This window comes from Tursiops truncatus, chromosome 18 (genome assembly GCF_011762595.2).
Source record: "Tursiops truncatus isolate mTurTru1 chromosome 18, mTurTru1.mat.Y, whole genome shotgun sequence".
NCBI classification, from domain to species: Eukaryota; Metazoa; Chordata; class Mammalia; order Artiodactyla; family Delphinidae; genus Tursiops; species Tursiops truncatus.
In genome coordinates this window covers 2,460,351-2,481,426 of record NC_047051.1, presented here as the reverse complement: position 1 = coordinate 2,481,426, position 21,076 = coordinate 2,460,351, and the positions used below count along the sequence as shown (strand labels likewise).

Genomic DNA, 21,076 nt, shown 5'->3' with positions numbered 1-21,076 from the left:
TGGCATTTAAATGTAGGCCTGTAATCCGTGATGAGTTATGTTTGTGTTTGTTTTGAGGTGGGCATTACGGTCTGTTTTTCCGGACGGTGTTCAGTTGTTCCTGCCATCCCTATTGAAAAAGTTCTCCTCTCTGTCGTTGCTTTGCTGACTTTGCTGGTAATCAAATGTCAGTACAGATGTGGGTTTATTTCTGGGGTCTTTTCTGTTCCATTGATTTATTTGTCAGTCTTCAGGCCAGTGTCACCGAATCCTGACTACTACGGCTTTATGATAAGCCTTGAAATCAAATAGTATAAGTCCTTCAACTTAATTCTTTTCAAAGACTGCTTTGGATATACCGGATTTCTACACACTAGATGGTTTCATATTAATTATAGAATCAGCTTGTCAATTTCTAAGAAAAAAAATGAAAAATGCCTGGTGAGATTTTTATTGGGATTGCATATAATGTAATTAAGTTTTAAAATTTGATGTAAGAGCAATCAAGATACTAATAAGTGGAACTTGACAAACTGACTGCAATTTGAATGAGTAAGCAAAGAACCATTAATAGTCAAGAAAAGTTGCAGAAGAAAAATGAAGGTATAGCAAACCAAATATTCAGGCTTAACTTACTTATTAAGTTGTTAAAATAGTGTTTGTATTATAGCTGGAGAGGCCATAAATAGACCCATAAACATAAGGAAACGTATCATATGGCAGAAGGGCATTACAAATAAATAAAGAAATCTAGACGCTTTAACGAACTGTGCCGGGGGAATTGGCTCGTGACATGCAAAAAAGTTAAAATAGATTTTATTCTTACCCCAAACTATGCACTAAAATAAGTACCAAATGGTTTATGACCCAAATGTAGATACTAAAATTCAAAGCATATGGAGGAGCAGCAGAATGTGACTTTTGGAGAGCACAGATGTTCCTAAAAGAGACACAAAAATCACAGTTTATGAGACAAAGGCAATAAATTTGACTATATTAAAACCAAAAACTTCTGTGGTTCGAAAGACTCTGTAAAGTGTGAAAAGACCAGCCACACACTGGGAAGTGGCATTTGTGATGCATAAATTACAAAGAATTATTATTATTTTTATTTTACACTGGAGTACCGTTGATTACCAGCGGTTAGTTGTTAGTTAGTTGTGTTAGTTTAGGTGTACAGCAAAGTGATTCAGTTATACACATGCATGTTATCTATTCTTTTCAAATTCTGTTTTCATTTGGGACCTACTGTAGAGCACAGGGAACTCTGCTCAATACTCTGTAATAACCGAAATGGTTAAAGAGTTATTTTTTGGGAGTAATATATAATTCCTATAAAATTAACTAAAACAATTACAAAAATGCAAGCAGCCGACTGATAAAGGGACAGCCTTTGAGGATGGCCGTGGTCAGTTCCTTCCTCCCTTCTCTGTGTGCGTGATGCTCTGTCTGTTTAGAGGTGGACTCTGTTTTTCCTCCGCTCAAATCAAGGTTGGTTTTATGAATTACCTTGACCGATAAAATGTAGCAGATATGATGGTGAATAAGCAACTGGCAGAAAAAGAAATCTGAAAGGCCAACACGATGAAAAGATATCCAGCCTCACTAACCATCAGGGAAATGAAAACGGAATATCTGATGACATCATCTCACACACATCAGATGGTCATGTTCATGAAGCCTGACAATCAAATGATGAGGAGGGTGTCACTCACTGCTTGGGGTGCAGTAAAAGTTGGTACAAACACGTTAGAGAACAATTTTGCGATATCTAGACAAATTGGAGATGAACATTTCCCCAATTCTGTTCTCCGTATATATCCTGGACTGATTTTCACATAAACCTGTGGAAATGTGTACGAGGGTGTTTGGCTTGGCATTGTTTATTAAAGTAAAAGATTGGAAATTAACTAAATGCTTATCATCAGGGGAAGCATATGTGACGTGTTTGTGCAATGAAAAAAGCAAGTTGCAGATGAATAACTGACATTATTGAAGCTGTTACAGGTTGTGGGCATAACACCTCTATGAATACTGTCATTGTCATTGCCGCCATCCTTCCCATTTTACAGAAAAGTGAAGTATCTTCCCAAGATGTACAGCTCGTAGATGGGAGAGCTGGGCTTTGCACTCAGGAATCCAGACTCTTCTTAATGACTACATTATGCTGTATTTGGAGAATTGTTGAAGACAGTGCCTTTCTCCCCTCCTGACTCATTATACCGCGTCTCTGAGATGGAGGCTGTGTCAGGACAGGAGAATGTTGGCTCATTGGAGAAGATAAGCTTCTTGTTATATAAAATCCTTAAGCGTCGTAAATTAACTCCGAACATTCAGGAGAAAAAAAACCCCGTAGATTTTCTTATATTCAACGAACAGGATCAGCTCCCGTGTGTGAGAGGAGACAGTCAGACCAGTAGACTTAACACAGTATCGATCATCTCAGCAACAGTAGTAACAGAGAGGCTTGTAGTAACAGTAGTAACAGAGGGGCTTGTTGTAAGGACTCAGCGAAACCCTGCACTTCTAAAGTGCCCGGCACACGGCAGGTGCTCAGTAAACGTTCTCTCCTTTCATGTAAAATTTCTAACTCTTTGTAGTACTATTGTTTATGTTAACACCTCAGTGAACCAAGGGGTTTCATAGAAAAGCCCTTGAGGTCTGAATTTATGAATTTGTATGTGCTGATTGCAGCATGTTCTAAGTATACAAGCAAAGAAACAAGAAATGATAATGGATTTGGAGCAGCTGTGCAAAGTCAGCAGCCAGAAAGAGGTCCAAAAACCAGTACAAGTTTATTACCAAGTGGGAGAAAGTGGAGGTCATTTAGTGGCCAAGGCCAAATAAGTTCTAGAAATAGTGGATAATTCCTACCTGCAGTGTACCCTTGAAAACAGTCATGAATTTCTGTCACCTGGATAGGAGAATATTTGTTCCTGTTCAAGATGATGAAGAATAGCATTGAATAAAGCAAAGACCTCAGCCACCATGAAGCTTGCTGCCAGACAGATACCCATAAATACGTAAAATATGTGTCATGTCAACGTAGGGAGAGATGGGGATGGGTGTCCTGATGGAAAATAAAGCAGGAGAGTGCGTCGTGGTGTTCTAGGTGAGGCTGTAAATTAGGCAGGAAGGTCTCCTAGAGAAGTGGCATTTCCGTAAAGGCCTGAGAACGGTGTGAGAGGGAGGGAAGGACTCTTCTGAGGAGAGAACTGCAAGTCCCAAGAGTGTGCCTGTTTGTTCCAGGAACGGCAAAGAGGCCAGTTGGCTTGAGCGCGGGAGCTCGGGAGAGAATGGAGACGGGGTGGCCACACCCGGTACTATTTCCCCGGCCACTGAAAAGATACTGGCTTGTTTTCTGAGTGAGACGGGAAACTGTTGAATGATACCATTATGGACTGACTTGTGTCCTCCTCAAATTCATATACTGAAACCCTAACCCCCAATGTAGCTATATTTAAGGATTTGGCCTTTAAAGAGATAATTAGTGTTAAATGAGTTCATTAGGGTGGGGCCCTAATTCCGTCTAATTGGTGTCCTTGTAAGAAGAAGGGATCAGGACACAAGAAAGACACTAGGGGTGGGAGGAAAAGGGGGAAGGACTGTGTGAGGACATGGCAAGGAGGCAGTCCATCTTCAAGACAAGGAGAGAGGCCGCAGGAGAAACCAAACCTCGACCTTGGACGTCCAGCCTCCAGACTGTGAGATGTAATCTGTTGTGTAAGCCACTGATTGAGTATATTGCAGTGATCGGGCAACATGACAGACATTTACCGTGACAGTCCCGGTGGGAGGTGACGACAGCCCGGGCAAGAGTGCGGGTCAGTGTGGAGGATGTGTTGCCCAGAGTCAATGCATTTGGTGATGGGTTGGATGTGAGGTCAGAGGAAAAGAGCCAACTTGGAGTGAACTTCACATTTTTGCCCCAAACAGTGATTGATGTACGATGGTCTCGTGGGCTGATTTGGAGATGGCTGGAAAAGCAGGTTTAGGGGAGTGATGATGAGTTTGGTTTTGGATTTGCTAAGTTTGAGTCCCCTCTAAGACATCAACGCTGATGTGTCTTGTAAGCACACGTATGCATCGGGAGATGATGCGGGAGGCTCCTGGCTGGAGCTATAAGGATGGAAGCTGGGACTTAACCCGTGACACTGGATAAGATACCTAAGGGCTGGAGTGTAGTTGGAGAGAGAAGAGTCTGGAAGACTCAGTCCTGGGTCCCTCCAGCATTTAGAGTTTGGGGAGAGGAGGAGATGTGTAGTGAGGAGTCCCCAATGAGATGGGAGGAAGATGGGGAATACATACAGGGCACTTGGCGTTCAGAGCCACGTACATGTGGCTTCTCACGGGTAAGCGGGCATCACTGTGGTAAGTGAGGCTGAGAGGCTGGAGGACACGGTGGTCAAACACGAAGAGAAATCCCCAGACAGATTTCTCAGATTAACCCGCCAGAGGAGAGGTTGCATCCCGATGCTTCCTTGGCTGTGGGTGGGATGACGTTAGCTGTTGGGAGTGAAACGTACGGCTCTGAAGGATGGATGCCACTTCCTTTGAGGGTCTTTTTGGGAAAAGCAAACTCTGATGGTCAGGAATTTCAGTCTTCGATCATAGATAGGATTTGGGTCCCCCTGATATGATATGAAGTGATACCTAAACGTATATACTGCATGATATCTCTCCCTGAGATGGGACATATATCCGTCTGATATTACACACACATATATCCTTCTGGTAGGTACCAAGTAGATTCCTGTGGTGTGTATTTACGTGCTGTCTCTAGAATTCCAGTTTTGCGTGGAATACACCTTTAACTTCTCCTTGATTAGAGGGAGCTAGAAGGGGCCATAGAGTTTTGTAGGAAATTTCCATCTACCTGTATTGACTTCTGAGATTGCCCTGGCTACCAGGCTTCTCCGTTTCTGTGCTTGCAGTCAAAATCCTTCCCCTTCTTCAGGCTCTTCCTGGGTCCGACCCCTCTGTGCAATCATCTTGGATTCCTCTACCCCTTCCTGAGGGTCTGTTCTCTGAGCCATTTATTAATTATTGCATCATGTGACTTGGTTGGTATATGCCATCTTATATATTTCACATTTATTTCATCGCTTTTAGTAGATTGTTTCCTTTGATGTGTTTACCTTGCTAGGTTGTAAATTTACTGGTAGCGGCAATCATGTCAGTTTTATTTTATATTCTTAAAAATATGGAGCTCACAAATGTTTAAAGCTGTGGTTAGGTAATTATTCTATGTGAGATAGAAAAACATCTCTAAAATAAATTGTACAGATATGATTCTTTGCTTAAAGGAATAAATTGTTTTAACGCTTTAAAAAATAATCTTTTAAAGAGAAATCATTTTCCCATTAATATTAAATTAGAGATATGTTTTATTGGAGTATTTTGTTCCTGCTTTATGAAATAAAATCACATGAAGGAGGGGAAAATGTTCTTCTGAACAGGTGTCAACAAGACATTCCTAGTAATTACTGGAGCGTTCTGTTCTGAATAAAGAATCCAGATTCACAGCACGATGGAAGGGAATAGGGTGCTGTCTGGTAGTACAACATCTGGGTCAGCGTTTCCTGTCCTGTTTACAGAGGTTATAATTTCAGTAATTTAAGTTATTTAATTACATTTTTTCATGATTCTCAAATTGCCTTAACATTTTAAGGTCATTTCCAAGGCAAAGTTTAGACATTTTAAAAATAGCTTCCCTATTTTCACACGTTTCCCCAGACATATGAGAGTTTTGTTGACTCTCTTGAAGAGAGACAATGAGAAGTAACATCAAGGCCTCTAATCCCTTGCTTAACGGTTCATTCATTCATTCGGCATTATTTATCGGTGCTTCTGTGGGCCAGCGAGAGCGATGAACAGGATGCGGAGGGCTGAGGCCTCAACCAGAGACTCATTCACCAACCCCGCACTGAGCAGCGGCCCTCTGCCTAGGTGCTAGTGGGATGGCGAGGCCACGATTGATTGGGTTAATCCTGGGGGCTGCGTGATGGGTTGCTAGTTGTGGGTGCCAGGTCTCTCTCTGCTTCGGGGCTTCTCTGAAACATTAGGACCTTCCCCTGTAGAGCACACACCAGGCTTTAGCGTGCTGTCAGCTCCCCATTGACCTGGAGCTCTGTGATGATTGTGTTCACTCACCTGGTCGCCAGTATCTCATCAGAAGCTGGCACACAAGAGCGTGTAAAGATTTTTGGTTCACAAGTGGATGCATGCGTGAATAAGGGTGTGATTCTATACAGCCTGTAATTAAAAAGCTGTCTGCTCTTTAGAATGTAGTTATAAGTTTATTTTTCTCTCTTTCATTCTAAAACTGTCATTTTTCTGAAGCAAGCATGTCTTTAATTGTGCTCAATTTCCAGAGTTATCCATGGTCCAACACATCCCTAATTTAACGTGCTGATCGATGAAAGTGTGTTTTTCTGGAGGTGTTCCTATGTCTCCTTGCATGTGTTCTGCTGTTTGGAAAGTTTTTGTATCGTAATTCCCAGGGACATGAGGAGATGCCCAGTTTTACCTGGATTTGCGTTGTTTGTTTAATAAGATAAGACCAGATGTGCTCAGATAGTTTAAACAATATGTATTTCAGTACCAGATGTGCCTCTGTTAAATTACCAATTCAGGGTAATAAATACGCTGCTGTTGGATGTTCACTTTCATTGAAATCTATCTCTAGGCAATTTATCTTTATTAATTTGTGATATTTTTTCCTTGAAAATGGCCAGAATATTTTGGCCAAGCAATTCAGACTCCTTTCTGACAACAGAATTATACCTCTGGTAACTCTTTTGAAAGCAGTCTTCATTCATCTTGCAATGGAATAGCATCTCTTTTTCTTGTATTTTCATTGTTATTTAATATATATGATATTTATGATCATGATACTATTCACATACATTGTAGAAATTTTGAAATACAAAGAAAAATTAATGTCAGTTGTAACCCCATCATCAACATTTTAATATACTTTTGCACCATCTTTTTTCCTATGCCTTTAAAATGATCTTTATTAAAATTTTCCCTCAGCACTCCCTCTAGTCAAATGACCAATGTCATTCTGGGGAAAGTTAAAAAGCACCTGTTAGAGTTAAATCCAGGTACAATAAAATCCTTTCATTCCCCCATGTGTATTGAGACATTGCCTTTTTCCTTTGCACTCTGTGGCTGTCTATCTTCTATGACTTTAAATTTTCTTCCATTGTCTATCTGCGCCTTAGAAAAGATGCAAAGTAATTGTCTTAATAAAATTTTGGCTTTATTTTTATCTTAATAGAATCTTAGTCTTGACCAAAGGTGGCTAACACAACCCCAGTTCCATTGTCTCTTGAGACAAATAATTCTTTATTCAACTGTCAACATTACATGGTATCACATAATTGAAATTTGCTAAGAGAGTGGAACTCAGATATTCTCCCCTAAAAACAACGGTAAATATGGGAGGTGATGGCTGGGTTAATTAACTAGATGGGGAGTCCTTTCACAATGTATACATATATCACATCACTCGGATGTATACTTTAAATATCTTATAACTTTATAGGTCAATTATACCTCAATAAAGCCAAAATTTGAAAAACCCCACTAAATGGGCATCTTTCAAATACTTACTGAAAGAATGTTCTCTAGCTCTGTCTCCAATGTTCATCAAAAATCTTGATTTCAAAGATGACCCAGCCCATCTTATGCTCTAGATGTGAATCATTCAATGGGGTGTTTCCTTTTCTCTGTCGTTTGCTAAAAGCTTAACAGAAAATACAGGATCCCTGCTGTCTACTTGTGCATTCGAAAAGATGCAAAGCAAATGTCTTGATAAAATTTTACCTCACCTATTGGCCTCGTTGTGTGTCCTTTCACATTCCGGTCTTGTTTTTCTTTAGTTCGTGTCATATTGTGGTATTTTAAGCCTTGTATTATATGCTCCTTACCAGCCTCTTTGAAGTGAGATTTTTAGAATAAATAAAATACGCTTATTTAAACCCTGATGTCATGATTAGATTTTCTTCCTTTGAAAATGACTTTTATGTCATCTGAAATCTAATGACTCAGTGGCATTTGTTTGGAAGTCTGCTTTATTTTTATTTTCTACAGTTTTCAGAAGTAGCATACTTGTAGAAGGCTGGGAGTTCAAGAAGCATACTTGCAGCGTGGACTTCAGTTTTGCAGTTCCAGTGAGCATGACGTGGAATCTGTAGTCTCGGCAGACGCTTTCCACACACCACCCGGGAATACAGTCCTGCCGTTGCAGGGCTCCTCCCCACGTTCCTGAAGTGAAGTTTGAAATGCAGAGCCCGGGCGGCTGGACTTAGGTACCATGGTTTGGGCTGGGCTGGATGGGAACACTGTCATCGGGCTTCACTTCCCTCCCCTTTATTCAGCTCCCTTTCCCACAAGAATCAATTCCATTCCAGAAATATTTTGTGGACACTTACACGCCATATGTTAAGCAAGCCAGAGCTCCTGATGCGGAGAGCTCTCAATCTGATAGGAGACAAAACAAACATCCAATTAGCTAAAACACAAGAAAATAGAATACTCTTTGTATAAGAATGGTTCTAAGTGCTTTGGGGTCTGAAGAGGGTAGATCGCATCTGTTTGAGGGGTGGGAAAGGCCCCAGCCAGGGGGAAGCGATCCTGCTTATTCTAAAGTCTGGGCTGTTTCCTGACCATCAGAGGTCGAGTGACGGTGAGAATGAAGCCCAGCAGGTAAACGCAGGTGGTGCGGTAACAGAGGGAGAAGGTATCCAGTGCACCTGGAGAGCGGGGGAGGGGTGAAGCCACCTAATAAGGTGCTGTGGAGATGCTCACTTCCGGGAAGGGGAGGGGCTGCGTTGGGGAAGCCATTCAAGGGATGAGTGTGGGGAGATGGTGGAGTGCTAGAGCGCTTTGTGTGTTTCTCCAGCTTTACTGTGCATGCAAGTCACCTGGGGATCTTTTTTTTTTTAAGTGTTCAGCCTTCTTTTAATTAATTAATTTTTTTATTTTTGGCTGTGTTGGGTCTTCGTTTCTATGCGAGGGCTTTCTCTAGTTGTGGCAAGCGGGGGCCCCTCTTCATCGCGGTGCGCGGGCCTCTCACTGTCGTGGCCTCTCTTGTTGCGGAGCACAGGCTCCAGACGCGCAGGCTCAGTAGTTGTGGCTCATGGGCCTAGTTGCTCCGCGGCATGTGGGATCCTCCCAGACCAGGGCACGAACCCGTGTCCCCTGCATTGGCAGGCAGGTTCTCAACCACTACGCCACCAGGGAAGCCCCACCTGGGGATCTTTAAAGCGCTGTTTCTGATTCAGGGCCAGGGTGGGTCTGAGGTGCAACATTTCTCCCCTGCTCCCGAGTGAGGTCTGTGCTCCTGGCCCGTAAGTAGCAAGGCTGCTGGAAGCAAGGCTCTAGGCTGTGATCCTTAGTGAAGGTGCCTCTCAATGCTCCTCTTGATTGTTTCAGTGTTTTTTAAACTTGCTTCCCAGATCCCTGAGGCCTGCGGGGTTGGGAGTAATTTTTCTGCAGATAAATACATTTCAGTCTGATTTAGTTATTGGGGTTCTGGGTTTAAGATTTTCCTTGAGAAAGTGGGGTGGGCTGCACATGTAGCTTGAAAACCACTCCTTTTGATCACAGGAAGCCAGCAACAAGCTTTTGAGAATGAGTACGTAGTCCAAAGAGAGAGCCGCAGCAGCTAGGAGCAGGGTGCATTAGAGGGCTTAAGACCTGCAGACAAGGAGACCAGGTACTTTTCCATCCTCGCGGTGTTTCTCAGGGTAGTGCTGGCTTTGGATGGGATGGTGAACATGGGAACTGCAAGACAGGGCGTGACGACGTGCGGTAGCGTATTGGATCTGAGCCGTCAAAGGCAAATCGGGGCTCTGAGCCATCTCCAGGATTTGCGGTCTTGAAAAAGGAGTTTGGATTGTACGCGGTGTTTGACCCGTGGTGGGCCCTAATGTCTGCCCACTTTCCCTAATCTGGTGGCGTTCGCGTTGCCGGGCGCCTCCCACACCCAGCACCACACCCGTCATGGTGGGAGCAGGTTCCTTCTCTGAACAGCACTTAACACCTCACGGTGTTTTCCCCCTTTGTTTTTGTAATTCATGAGATTTCCTCCCTAATTGGGTTAAGCATTCTTCTGGCCAAGAACAGTGTTTAGTTTTTTGTTGCAAACGTAAGACTTGGCACTTGGTGCTTGGAAAAGATATTTTGAATGAATCAACATAGAAAAACGCATTTCAGTTCCTCATGCCTGAGTCCAGGTGTTCAGGAAATCCATATGGAAACATCGTAGATTAATACTAATATGAACGGAGCCCTGAATGTCAGCAGAGACTGCAATTTGGAGTCAGGCCGGCCCACCATGTGTATAAGTTATGTGACCTTGGCTGAGTTATTAACGTCTCTGGGCTTCTGAGCTGGTGAAAAGCTTTCCAGCTTCCCTTTAAATGAAGATCAAAATTTTCATATTTCTTTAAAGACAGCCTTCATTTTGCTGTGTAGCGTTCTACATTTTTCCAAGCTGCCATACCAGGGATAAAAGTGTGAGTAGATTTGGGTACTTAAGTGGACCTCAAAAACAACGCTAGAACAACAGCAATTTCAGAAGGGATATAATCATCCGAAGTGGTTGGCAGTGGAGGGGAAAAATAGGGACAGTTAATTTTTCAACATGACACTAAGTGTCCATCAAAACACGTACAAATCTCCTAGAGGGACAGACCATTCGGTGCTATGACCATCTGAGTCACCAAATTTGAATGTGATAGTATCTGAAATGAACTCAGAGTGATTGTCATGAAAATCTATAGTAATAAAGATCCATTGAAACAGCTCCCTGTATACGTCTAGAGACAGTCTATACCGAATGTAGGAAGTGGAGTTGCATTATTCCAGGGATACTGCCTCCCATAATAAAATGTAATAACGGACACGGAAAGTGTAAAATGCTTGCCTTTGAAACATACATAACTTTCGGACTTAGAGGCTTTCATTTCTTATCACATAGGATAGAAACCTTTTAAAGCCCATCGTATTTGAAATCCCATTTATATTCATAGTAGTCAGTACTTAAAAAAATTTTTTTTAAAGGAACTAACTTTTTTTGTTTTTGTTTTGCGGTACGCGGGCCTCTCACTGTTGTGGCCTCTCCCGTTGCGGAGCACAGGCTCTGGACGCGCAGGCTTAGCGGCCATGGCTCACGGGCCCAGCCGCTCCACGGCATGTGGGATCTTCCCGGACCGGGGCACGAACCCGTGTCCCCTGCATCGGCAGGCGGACTCTCAACCACTGCACCACCAGGGAAGCCCCTAATTTTTTTTTTTTAATTTATTTTTTGCTTCATTGGGTCTTCGTTGCTTCGCGCAGTCTTTCTTTAGTTGAGGCGAGCGGGGGCTACTCTTCATTGCCGTGCTCAGACTTCTCATTGCTGTGGCTTCTCGTGTTGCAGAGCACGGACTCTAGGTGCGTGGACTTCAGTAGTTGTGGCACGTGGGCTCAGTAGTTGTGGCTTGCGGGCTCTAGAGCTCAGGCGCAGTAGTTGTGGTGCATGGGCTTAGTTGCTCCGAGGCATGTGGGATCTTCCTGGACCAGGGCTCAAACCCTTGTCCCCTGCATTGGCAGGCGGATTCTTAACCACTGGGCCACCAGGGAAGCCCGGTACTTTAAACTTCTTAATAGGTACTTTCATTTCTAAAGAGAAGGGTTTGTATATGAAGACCATCATGTACTTTGTCAATATAGTTTCCATAGAGATTTAAAGAGACAAATCAGGAGGATCTTTCCTATTTCTGGTTAATTGCCTTGGAGTTTGCTCAGTTTTTCTCTTGCCTCTGTATGTGCGATTATGAGATGAAACATTGATATATAAGAAAAGCAGGATTAATCTTAGCTTTGTATATAATATATGCAAAAATTGCATTGTTTAATGACCTTGGTCAGGGACAGTGAGACAGATTCCTTCCAATACCTTAATGAATGCCTGATACTACATTAAGTTCCTCTTTCAATTCACTGAAGTGCAGCTGATAACACTGCAGCTCCTCCGGGCTTCTCCCAGGGATGCCCCAGGCAGGGCTAGAGTCTTATCTCCTGAGACATTTCAGAACTTAAGTTCTGTAGTTTTTCCGTGGCTCAGCTCTCAGAAGATTTCCCAAGTGTTTGAGGAAATGCTGTTTTAAAATATCTTACGTTTTAGGCGATGGTATAATCGAAATTTTGGTGGCTCAGCATTGCCTAGAGGAAGAACGCTAAACCCACAGGGCCCTTCAGTCTGAGGTCGCCCATCGTCCCGCTCTTGTCGAAGCATCGCCCCACGTTGTCTGTCCCTGATTAAAGTGACTCCACAGCACGGTCTCGCTTCCAGGTTCCTGAGCATCTGTTTTCTCTGCTTGGAAAACCGTTCTTCCTTCGCCCTTTGGGAATCCTCTGTGACTCAGCTCCAGGGTCCTCTTCTCCACAGCCTAGCTACTCATCTTGCTCTGTCCCCCAGAGCTTTGGACATACCTCCATTGTAGCACCTGGATGTTGCATTTTAATTATTTATAATTACCTCACCTTCACACATCGGAGGCAGAAACTGCATCTCAGTCATGCCTCAGTCCCTATCGAGCAACTTATACAGAGTTGGCGTGTAGTAGGTGATTGATAAATGTTTCTTTAATTCATTACAGTTTCATATGGGTTTTTCTCAAGGTTTTACAAATTTAACTGCTAACAGTCCATCCTCTCTCCTCATCTTGCAAAGTACACAAAGCACCTGCTAGGTCTCTGTCGCTATTCAAAGGCTTTACAGGCGTTACACCATGTAATTCTCAAAGCGCCATATTACGTGAAGTACTATGATTTTTCTAATACAATTTTATAATTATAAGTTCATTTGCATATGTGTTTTAAATAACATCTCAAAATATTTTACTCCACTACCAACTAAGTCTAGGTTTCACCAAATTATTCTCTGGTATGTGTATATACCGTAGTATGTAGAGTAATTATCAACCAGAGAAATTTCCTGTGACCAAGACTATTATGCCTTAGGTCACTCTGCCTCACTGATACATTCTTTAACTTGTGTGAAAATACTTTCAATTATCAAATTAAAAATAGTGATCTAGTTAATTCCTTTATTCATTTGCAGACATTTGTTGAAGACCTACTGTGTATCAGACACTAGGATACAAAAACGAATAACAGTGGTTCTTATCTTCCTGAACTTTGTACTTTAGGACTGGGAATAGCTTCTACATTCAGAATAGATTTAGGAGAAGGTAACAGGTCTTTGCTCAGAAGTTTGCCCCAGTGTGAGAGATGTGCTTTCTGTTGCCGGCATGGTCAGATCCAAACGTAAATTTGAAGGAAGAGCTCTATACTGTTGCATAGATTCTTCAATGTTCACTCCGTCTTTATTAGCTTATTTAAAATCATTTCGTAGATGCATAGCCACGCTCATTTTCAAGACCACAGTAGAAATGTTAGCATAAAAAGTAAGAGCTCTGGAAATGGTTTGTTAGCTTATAAATTTGCTCTTACTACGGGTTTAGTCCTAGAATTTGTATCTAATTAACCCTAGAAATGACATATGATCAGCTCAACCCAGGGAAGCTTTTGGGGAAGCTGGCTCAGTATAGCGGTGCTATAAACTACTGAGGCTAGTTTTCAAAGTAGAATGATAATTTTATAATATGTGTAATATTATATAATCACAGTAGTAAGTATATGCACACTGGAAGGAAAAATTCTATATTTCTGAAAACTAGGGGCAAAACTTAAAAGGTTATACTGTGAATAAGTGATTCAAAACAAAACACGTGATTGTGTTTCTCATGTCCTTCTTGAGTCTAAAATCTTAATACCCTAAGGAAGGATTTCAGAACCAACAAGGCATCTACAGTGATAATATGCTCTTTGAGTTTTACGGTTGACACTTTTCCTCCCATTTGCCAAATTGCTGTGTTCAGAAGGATGCCAATTTATTCTAAGTTGATTTACTCTTAGATCTTCTTCTGTCCTCCTGGCTTCTCACAGTTTGTGCTTCAAGATAAAGGGAAATTTTGAAAATAGATAAATAGAGTTATTTCGTCAACTCAGGTCTCTTCATATACAGTCATGTCTGTACCTCTTGGGGTCGGGGGGATGATGTCAAACACTGACCTGTCCTTAGGGTTTAGCTGTTCGGACCTGCTCAGGATGAGGATATTTCAAACTTTTCTCTTAACATTATAGAACTTTAGTAAATGGGACTGGGGAATGATTTGGTTTAGTCATGTTCTGTGGGGTGATAAATTCACTTCCGTGGTAACACATTTCCTCCTCTTAAGAGGGAAGTAAATTATTTGAAACATGGTCTTCCATGTCTGTCTCCTCCTAGCTTGTGGATTCTTTGAGGGTACGGACAGCGTGTATTTCTCTCTCCATCTCTGACATCTAACATAGAGCAGCCCATGAAATCGACACGCAGTACATTTTATTGATTGAATTAATGAAATGGAATAACATGGCACCAGTGCATTGGGCCATCTGTTTTTCCTTCTGAATACTTCCTCATTTCAGCTAGTGGTAACTCCATCCTTGTAGCCGTGCAAACAAAACAAACAAGCAAACAAACAAAAAACCAGGACCAGCGCCATCAGCAAAGCCCTGGAGTCATCCTTGGACCTCACTGCTGCTCTTACCCACATCCCATCTCTCAGCAAATCTAACTGGTTCCACTTCCACCCCGGCATTCCATCCCTCCGTCTCTCCTGCTACCAAAGTTCCTTGTCCTCCTTTGCTGGGATTATTAAAATCCCTTCCTAACTGGTCTCTTCTGTCCTTGTATCCTTTGTTGTGGACAGGTCTGTCCACAATATGGCAGCCTGTGTGATCATTTAAAATCTTGAGTCAGATCATGCCATTCTCGTATGCAAATCATGCCCGTGGCTTCACCATGTTCAGAATGAAAGCCAGCATTTCAACAGGACTCCGTGAACCTGGGCCATCTCACCTCTAGAACCTCACCCCTACCTTGTTTCCCTCATTCCCTCTGCTGTAGCCACACTGCCTAGTTAAATTCAATGGACAATTTCAGTCTTTATCTGACGCCAACGGGAATAACCATTGAACATTACCACCTTAAAATTAACAAAAAGCATGAGATCAAGGAGGAAGTATTTCCAAATAAGATCCATTGTTTTCCTCTGAGAAACAGCCCCTGGAAAGAAAATGTGCGAGTGTGGTAATCTCCTGCCCTTCATCACGGGGTTATGATCACTAGTCAGATGTTTGTCAGACATCTGAATAGAGTCTGCTATTCTTTCGGGGTCTTTTTCTCCTTCTCGGAAATGAACAGCTGGAGGTTATGATTTATGAAGCCCGTTTCTCTCTCCTGCTCATGAAAAGTCATGCGTGTGACTCTCATCAGACTTCTGATGCAGGCAGGATCAAGTTTGGGCAAGTTGCCTGTAGTTTTTACAAGAAAGACAGGTTCCATGGGCCCTTGTAGTTGGAGAAGGCTCTCAGAATTCCCCTTTTCACCTGGATATGACCTGAATACCCAGGTGACCTCCAGGGCCGGGCAGTAGCACAGCATTTAAAACCAGACTCCAGGCTCTGGGTAGATGCCTGGGAAGATGGCCCACTTCTACCACTGGCCTGCGTTACTCAACAGTCTGTGCCTCAGTTTCCTAATCTGTAAAATGGAGATTATAGTAGTAGATTCTTATTTGTGTTAAAAAAAGATAATCCACGTAAAGCATTTAGAAAAGACCTTGGTGTCTAATAAGCACTCAGTGAACTTTAGCTGGTATTAGTATTAGAATTAAAATCAGAATTAGAGGTAAGATGAAAGCAGCATCAGTAATAGTATTAACATTATTACAGGGCTGGCTTTAAGTCTAACAGTGAAACCCCATGTCTAATTATTAGGAGGGAGGTGAGGAAAGGAGATCCTATTAATGACAGTAAAGATGGGTAAGGCCAGAGCAGGTGACAGCTGTTTATGTAAAGAGTACACCTAGAGGTAACTCAGGATATACCTGCTTTTAAGTTACAAATAGATGTTCCACAGACATCACCTGTCTGCATGGTCAAGAAGTTCCAGTTACTTTGAAATACAGAATCTCCAATATAAACTTTCCAATGTCTCTTGAGTGCTATTCATGATCTACTCTGGTGAGTTACTTACCAACTGACATTTAGAACAGAAAATACAGTTAGTTTTAAAGGCTGATGAAAAACCATTTCTACCTCGTTTCTAAAGGAGCTGAGGTTATGGGTAACCCTTTTAAAAATTATGTTTTCATAAATTATAATAAGTTGTTAGTCTTCTGTTATGTAAGGCATTGCTCTTCATGCAAATATGAATGCAGATTTTCCACGAAAGGTGTGGAAAAGTCTACAAAACAAGGGACTGTACTTACTAATTGGATGATCTGCCTGGTCCCTTGCAGAGCTGTTACTGTCTCTGTGACTCTAGGTGTAGAGCAATTACACAGCCACATCTTCAAGCTACTCCTGAATCGCTGTTGCTGGAGGGTCCCACAATCATGCTATGCAGAAAAAAATCATGGCTTGGCACCATGGAGGCTGGCTGTTGGTTTTCAACACATTCTAAGTAGACAGCAACTTACTTTTCCTTCAGAAGGAATTTAAAATGACCCTGACATTGTCATAGTCACAGAACACTGATTTCCCACTGAGATGATGAGAAAAATATGAAAATAAAGAAAAACACTTAATGGAATAGGTATGGAAGAACTAATTTCATGTAAGAAAGAAAAACCTGTTAATCAAGGAACCACAAAAGAATCCTACAAATCTCCTTTCTGTACACTGTTGACTATTTAAACAAAAATACAATCACTTGAAAATTAAAATAACATTCTCCAAAATAACTGTTTGGTAGCAAGGAAATTACTACAATCATTGGTAATTTAGATGATTAAATGAGAATACTGCACATAAAAACTTACGGGGTATTTCATGTTCATGGATTTAGAGATTTAATATTGTTAAGATGTCCATACTACCCAAAGCCATCTACACATTCAGTGCAATTGCTATCAAAATTCCAGTGACATTTTTCACAGATATAGAACAAACAATCCTAAAATTTGTACGGAACCATAAAAGACCTCGAATAGCCAAAGCAATCTTGAGAAAGAAGAACAAATCTGGTGGCATCATGCCCCCTGATTTCTAACTATATTACAAAGATACAGTAATCAGAACAGTATAGTATTGGCATAAAAACACGCATGTCAATGGAACATGACAGCCCAGAAATAAACCCATGCATATATGGTCAATTAATTTACAACAGAGCAGTCAAGAATATATAATGGGTGAATGAGAGCTTCTTCCATAAATGGTGTTGGGAAAACTGGACATTAAAACATAATACCAGGAGAACTAAAAGATATAAAAAGAGCCAAATGGGAATTCAAGAGCTGAAAAAAACAGCAACCGAAATGAAAATTTAACTGGATGTGATAAACACCAGATTAGATGAAAAACTCATAAAGTAGAAGACACAGAAATAAAAATTATCCAAACAGAGACAAAGAAAAGAGACAGAAAAAAAACAAAACCCAAAACCCACCCAAACCTGGAGACTCAGTAACCTGTGGGACAATGTAAAGCAATGTAACATGTCTGTAATTGGAGATCCAAAAAAGCAGGGGCAGAAAAAAGTTTGAGGAAATAATGGCCAAGATGTATTCCAAATCTGAAAACTACTATAAATCTGCAGATCCAAGAAGCTTAAGAAACACTTAAGCTATATAAACTAAAAGCTTAACCAAGAATGATTTGTTGACCCTCTTGAAATAAAATTCTAGAAATAAAATTGCCATCTGGTTATCTCCTTTACTAAAGTGGCAATTTGGATATTATTTTTAAAATCATGAGAATAGGAGAATAGAATAAATGTGCTATGTGAAGTACTGATTTCTTTTTTTGCTTGAGAATTTTAAAATGCTCTAAATCTGAAATAAAATTGAATTCTTTCTTTTTTTTTTTTTTTTTTGGCTGTGTTCGGTCTCCTTTGCTGCATGCAGGCTTTCTCTAGTTGTGGCGAGTGGGGGCTACTCTTTGTTGCGGTACACGGACTTCTCATTGCAGTGTCTCCTCTTGTTGTGGAGCACGGGCTCTAGGCACGCAGGCTTCGGTAGTTGTGACATGGACTTAGTTGCTCCGTGGCATGTGGGATCTTCCTGGACCAGGGATCGAACCTGTGTCCCCCACATTGGCAGGCAGATTCTTATCCACTGTGCCACCAGGGAAGCCCCAAGTTGTAGGAGTTTTAAAAATACATTTTGGAGATTAACCCCTTATCAGATATATGGTTTGCAAATATGTTCCCCCATTCCATAGGTTACCTTTTCACTCTGGTGGTTGTTTCTTTGTTTTTTCTCTGCAGAAGCTTTTTAGTTTGATGTACTCCCACTTGTCTGTTTTTCTTTTGTTGCCTGTGCTTTTGGTGTCATAGCAAGAAGTCATTGCTAGATCAATGTTATGAAGCTTTCTCCCTGTGTTTTCTTCTAGGAGTTTTATACTTTCAAGTCTTAAATCCATTTTGAGTTCGTTTGTGTATGGTGTACGGAAAGTGTCCAGTTTCTTTTTTTTTTTGCACTTGGGTATCCTGTTTTTCCAACACTATTTGTTGGAGAAACCATCCTTTCCCCATTGTGTAGTCTTGACACACTTGTTGAAGATCATTTAACCATATACACTGGATTTATTTTTGTGTTCCCTATTCTGTTCCATTGGTCTATATGTCTGTTTTAATGCCAGTACTGTACTGTTTTGAATACTGTAGCTCTGTAATATATTTTGAAAACAGGAAGTGTGAGGCCTCCAGGTTTGTTCTTTCTAGATGTTGTTTTTGCCTATTCAGAGTCCTCTGTGGTTCCATATGAATTGTAGAATTGTTTTTTCTATTTCTGTAAAAAAATTCCATTGTGATATTGATAAGAAAATCTGTAGATCACCTTAAGTAGTAATTTTAACAATATAAAGTATTTCAGTTCATGAACACAGGATGTCTTTCATTTATATGTCTCTTCCTTAATTTCTTTCAGTAATGTTTTATAGGTTTCAGTGTGCAAGTCATTCACCTTCGTTAAGTTTATTCCTAAGTATTTTATTCTTTTTCATGTTATTGTAAATGGGACTGCTTTCTTAATTTTCTTGTCAGATTATTTGTTGTTTGTCTATAGGGTTGCAATTGATTTCTGCATGTTGATTTTGTATTCTGCAACTTTACTGAATTGTTTATTAATTCTAACCATTTTTTGCTAGAGTCTTTAGGGTTTTCTACATATAAGATTATGCCATCTGTAAACAGACATTATTTTACTTTTTGTTCAATTTGAATGTCTTTTATTTCTTTTTCTTGCATAATGCCTCCAGCTAGGACTTCCAGTACTATGTTAAATAAAAGTAGAGAGAGTGGGCACACTTTTCTTCTTACTAATCTTAGAGGAAAAGCTTTGTTTTTCCACCATTGAGTATGATGTTAGCTGTGCACTTGTCATATATGGTCTTTATTATGTTAAGGTAGTTTCCTTCTATTCCTAGTTTGTTGAGTGTTTTTATCATGAAAGGGTGTTGATTTTTGTCAGATACATTTCTGCATCTATTGGGGTGGTCATGAGAGTTTTATCCTTTGTTCTGTTAATGTGGTATATCACATTGATTGATTTTTGTGTGTTGAACATCCTTGCATCCTAGGAATAATTCCCATTTGTATGATTCTTTTAATGTGTTGTTTAATTTGGTTTGCTAATACCAATACTTTGTTGAGAATTTTTTGCATCTATACTTATCTATTATACCTATAGTTTTTTTCCTTTTCATGTCCTTTTCTATCTGTGGTATCAGGGTGATTTTGGCTTCATAAAATTTGGAAGTGTTCCCTGCTCTTCAGTTTTTTGGAGGAATTTGGTGTTAATTCTTCCTCAGATGATTTGGTAGAATTCATCAGTGAAGCCATCTGGCTCTGGGCTCTTCTTTGTTCAGAGACTTTTGATTATTGATTCAATCTCCTTACTAGTTATAGGTCTGTATACATTTTCTGTTTCTTTATGATTCAGTCTCGGTAGGTTGTAGCTCTAGAAATTTGTCCATTTCTTCTAGGTTATCCAATTTGTTGGATAATTTCTGTATAATTTTTCAAAGTAGTCTCATAATCTTTTAATTTCTGTGGCATTGGTTGTAATGTCTCCTCTTTCATTTCTGATTTTTTAGAGTCTTCTTTTTTCTGATTTAATCTAGTTAAAGGTTTGTCAATTTTGTTGATCTCTGCAGAAAGAATTTGATTTTTTCTATTGTTTTCTATTCTCTATTTCATTGATTTCTGCTCTAATCTTACTTCCTTCTTTCTCTTAACGTTGGCCTTAGTTTGTGCTTCTTAGTTCCTTGAGGTTTAGTTAGTTTGTTTATTTTAGATCTTCTTTTTTACTGTATGACTTATTTTTATAAATTTCCCTGTTAATACTGCTTTTGCTGCATTCCATAGTTTTAGTATGTTATAGTTTTGTTTTCATTTGTCTCAAGGTATTTTCTAATTTATCTTTTTATTAATTTTTTGACCCATTTTTTGTTCAAAAGATTGTTATTTAGTTTCCACTTATTTGCGAATTTTACATTTTTCTTTCAGCCATTAATTTCTAGTTTCATTCCATTGGGGTCAGAAAAGATATTCGACATGATTTCAATGTTCTTAAATTTGTTAGACTTGATTTGTGGCCTAATATTTGGTCTAGATTGAAGAATGTTCCATCCATGTGCACTTGAGAAGAATGTGTACTTTGCTGCTGTTGGGTGGAATGTTCTGCATATGTCCATTAGGTTCATTTGGTTTATAATGTTGTTTAAGTCCTCTGTTTCCATATTGATACTCTGGATAGTCTATCCATTATTGAAAGTGGGTTATTTAAATTTTCTACTATTATTGTCTTACTCTCTTTCACCCTTCATTTTTATTTATGTGTGTCCTGATTTTGGATGCATGTATTCATAATTGTTTTATCTTTCAGATGTATTGACCCATTTATCGCCACATATTGTCCTTCTTTGTCTCTAGTGACAGTTTTTTTTGTTTGTTTGTTAATTTTAATTTTTTGGCTGCATCAGG

At 40.3% G+C, this 21,076-nt stretch overlaps 1 long non-coding RNA gene across 11 annotated transcripts in view; it reads left to right on the top strand.

Annotated features, from left to right (window-relative positions):
* The window catches only part of LOC109550265 (uncharacterized), a 219,975-nt gene that overhangs the window by 13,416 nt on the left and 185,483 nt on the right, over positions 1-21,076 (top strand). For all 11 annotated transcript variants that reach the window (XR_012327502.1, XR_012327505.1, XR_004523020.2 and 8 more), the window contains one exon: positions 8,080-8,297. This is a non-coding gene — a long non-coding RNA (uncharacterized lncRNA). The remainder of the gene's footprint in view (positions 1-8,079; positions 8,298-21,076) is intronic.